Here is a 4613-nt window from a genome sequence, read left to right as displayed (position 1 = left end):
ATATAATAACATAAATAATATTTTACATAATTAGCAACCGTTGGAATTTTAAAATTTTATATAAAAATCAAATGTTTAATAAAAATTATAAAAGAATTTTCAAGTAGGAGTATTTTAATGCAATAGTAAAAAAATCAACTTTAAGTGATCTTTATTAAACGTGCAATGTGACTTTATAAAAAATTTGGATAATAATTATTACGAGTAATTAATGTTCTTATTGTTAACTGTACAACATGCACAATTAGTAAGAGGTTAAACTTGAACCCTACTAGAATATTTCAATTATATTGTCAAAACCAATTAGATATCTTAGTTAATTTTTATTAAATTGATAAGCATAGGACTTTAATACAACTTCTTTTTAAAATTTTATATATTAGTTATGGTTATTTTTTATAAAGTAATAATAAACTTTGTAAACTAACAATAGTTTTTTAAGAATTAAAATATCTTTTATAAAATGATAAGAGTTTATTTTAAATAGCATTACATAATTCATTATATATAAAATACATCATTCTTGATAAAAGAAAAGTGTAATTTATACGGATAGTACATGTGGTTTGTTTAACATTATATGTCTGATACCTCACGTGCAAGGTACATGTGGTTACTTAACGACATAATTGATGATGACTGTTAATATGAGGTATGATCTGAGTTCGAATTTATAACAATAGGTATTATTGACGTAATTTCAATCTCGTAGGTCAATAATTTCAGTCAAATTACTGATACCCCTTTTAGTCATTACTCTAAATCATATTGAATTTTGTTTACTCCAAATTGAAACATATGCCATATTAAGATATTCGGATTGAAATCCGAGTTTCGATGAGAGTCTAATCAGTATTATATATGTATGTTCTACAATGCCAAAACAAAAAAATTTGGACAAAATTTTGAATGCACACTATACCACCAAAAAAGACCAAATAATAAAACGGTTGAAAAATATTATAAATATCATACATTACAAGTACATAAACAAAAACCCACGGCGTCTTCGACATATTAAAGCTTATAATTAAATAATAGGAACAGGACCATATCTATATAACTTATGAAGTTTTGTACACGCAATATTAACGTGTAACTAGTACCACGCAAATTGATGAGTGATGGCTATATATATTTCAGTATTCACTTAGCTTGTTCATTAGCAAGAGCAAAAGACAGCCCCTACCTGGCCTCGCCGGCCATCTGTTATTGATGGCTCATGTACATGTCCGGCGCCAATACCATCCTTTAAGTGGGCAATGTTTATGATTTTACTTATTTTTGTTGAAAAATTGTGAGGTTGTCGTCGACCAACTTCTTTCAAACCGTTAACCAAGTTTATCCAAGAATTAAATATATGTAGCCCCTACCCCGTTGAGGTTTATTTAGTTGATATCTAGCTCTTTTTTATTTATTTTTAATTTTTTTAAAGGGTAATGATCAATACTTTTAAGTTATTAGCATAAAAATATTCTTAATTAATATAATGGTGACATATGAAAAATCAGGGGTGAGATTAGGGAATAGAATTAGTGTAATACACATGTCATATTTATATAGTTTTAAGAGAATTTTTAGGCTAATGTTTAAAAGGATTAATTATTTTTTTTTTTAAAGCTTAATTGGGTTTTACAAAAACAAACTTTAAGGTCTTTTGTTAAGATGAATTAAATAATTGTACACTTATCATAAAATTCAGAATGTGTGCTTTTAATTTAAAAATGTATAGTTTTTACTCCCATTAAATATAGCCATAGCCTTAGAAGTTGCATTTAGCATTTTTCAATCAAATACTCTTATAAACATGCATTGTTCATAATAGAAAAGCAGTTTTTGATTTCTACCAATTATAGATCACTTTAATTTTTTCTGAAATCTATGATCAAAATAGAAAGTCACTAAAATATTGACACATGTAAAAGAGTTTTTACCATTAATAAAAATCGAAGTTGTTTACTCTTATTTTTATGCTTATTATTTCTACATTTGAGCATTCTTTTATGCAAATTAATAACCTCAACAAGTATAGCTTTGTTGATTATATGGAAGCAAGCACACCTCACAAATAATAATCCTTACGAGACTACACGAATCTGAAATAAGAATTGTTGACCGAGTTTCTTGATTATCACAAAGATTAATTCGTCGGGATTTTGGTATACTTTTAAAAGTCGTGGGTTATTAACGTTAGTTATAGGCTACCTGATAAGCACATCTACTTATCCTAAACTACCGCGCCACTATGACACAAGGTTACAACCGGCTTTAATGCCTTGATTTCTAAGTAAACAAACTCGAAACTGTTTAGTAAGTTACAAGTAATAATACCATTTTTCCAACGTTCACTCAGGATACAACATGAAGGAACCCTCACTGTATAATGGTGAATCTTTGCACGTACCATACAAGGAGATATTGATCACGAGTCATTACAAATATTCAAAGAGAAAAACTCGAACATTTGTCAATCCTGAGGATCAAACTCAAAATTTTGGAATTAAACTGTGAGTCTTTCTGACCAGTTGTGGCGGTTGGGCTGACCATCATTGACATCAGTAATAATTCTATTAGAAAACCATCTACACCTTATTAATAAATCTTCATAACTTAATTAGCCAATGTATAATACATGTATAATATATTTAGCTATTACGTACAATTTGCCGACTGTGGAAAAAAGAAAGTAAAAGTAGATCTATACGTTCATATATACATGTAAGCGTTTAGAGTACTATAATTATATGTCGATTGAGTCTGACATGTCCCGATGCTTCGAGAGGAAATACGATTGATGGTACCAGTTGTTAAATTAGTTTATGATAACTTACTGTATTATAATTTTCAAGTCAAATGTATACATGATTACAAAATAAATTATTTTTCATTTGTTAAGTAGCAACTTTATTAATTACACATATGTTTGTTTGAGTTTGTTATGGTTGTGGATGATCTTTATAAAATGGAGGAGTAATAGTTTTACATTTAATGTAAGGCTATTAGTAATATATATCATTAGTAAGATATATTTTAGGTCTACTAGCACGGTACTTGCGCAATGCGGCGGTGTTTGTGGCGGTGACGGTGTGGTGGGGGAAGACTGTTGGTGGTAAAGATGGCGTAGAATGATGTAGATCATTGATGTATAAGTAATTGATATAAATGACTAATGAAGATCTTTTAAAAGATAAATAGTTGATAGTGTAATATATAATTATTAAGGATATTTTAGATATTCTCTCATGTACCTTTTAACATGGGGGTTAATTTTTTATAAGATAGTATAGACTATAGATAAGTAGAAAGAGAAAAACACAATTGAAAAAACGATTGATTAACAATTTGAGATGGAAAACACAAATATGTGTTGATATAGTTTTTTTTTTTTTTTTTTACAAATACCCGTTCTTTTTTCTTCTTGAATTCAAGCTCCGTACGTACACGATACTTATGTCGGATAACATTCCGTACAATACAAGTGGGACTATCACTTTTTGATGTTAAATTGATCTTAATCCTCTTGAAAAAACGATACCAATTGATACTAATTGAAGATTTATCAAGCATTAAATTTTGATGTCAAACGAAAATGACCTTTCTAATGTATTAATCAAACACATAACGGTATAATTTATTTGACATGTCACTCTCTAATTAATGACTAATAGCACATCATATCAATAATCATTATTCTCGTACTTGTTACGTAGAACATTAATGTTTTTCGACTACACATAAGCAAACGTTAACCAATCAAATCATATATATTGTTGTTGTTCATTGGTAAGATGTTTAACTTCATTAACTAATTTAATGTTTTTGACTATATGTTATATATATAAAGAATATAAGGTCGCGTTTGGTTCACATAATCTAATGAAATTTGATGAAATTGGAATTGAATTTCATTTCTTAGTGCGTTTGGTTGCACAAAAAAGAGGGAATCTCATTCCATAGGAGTGTAAACATTCCATCTTTTGATGGAATCTCCATTCCTTGGGGATGGAGGAAGGAATTTCATTCCTTCCATCACTTGAATTTTCAAAAAATCAAAAACATTTCGTCAAATTCCATTCCTTCAAATTCCAATTCCTTTGAAAGATTCCATTCCTTCCCAAAACATTTTGTGAACCAAACGCGCCTTAAGATTCTAACAAAATATATATATATATATATATATACTTTGATTTATGTGCCCTTCATATTTAAAGCTCATAAATCAGGATTTCGAAAGAAATCGTTGAACTATAAACATTTGTGGCGTGTCAATGACACAATGTGAGACATTTTGTGGAAGTACGTACGAAAAGTATATGGTCTCAAACTATCGAAAGATTTGTTGGTCAGCCATCTGAGGTCGATATTGGACAAAGTTTTAACATTCGATTATATATATATATAGCCTATAGGGGTGGGTTATTTATAGTACAAGCATTTAAAAAAGTACAAAAAGTACATGTCTAAGTTAACTTACACATGCTTGTTCCTTCCATCTTCGACCACCACCACCACCACCACCATGATCATCTCCGACCACCACCATGATTCTCCGGCGACGGCGACCATCTCCGGCGAGACTTACACATGTGTAACTACAACTTACACATGTGTAA

The sequence above is a fragment of the Erigeron canadensis genome, chromosome 5, assembly GCF_010389155.1.
Source record: "Erigeron canadensis isolate Cc75 chromosome 5, C_canadensis_v1, whole genome shotgun sequence".
NCBI classification, from domain to species: Eukaryota; Viridiplantae; Streptophyta; class Magnoliopsida; order Asterales; family Asteraceae; genus Erigeron; species Erigeron canadensis.
The sequence above is the reverse complement of the archived record's forward strand: the minus strand, read 5'-3'. Positions refer to the sequence as shown.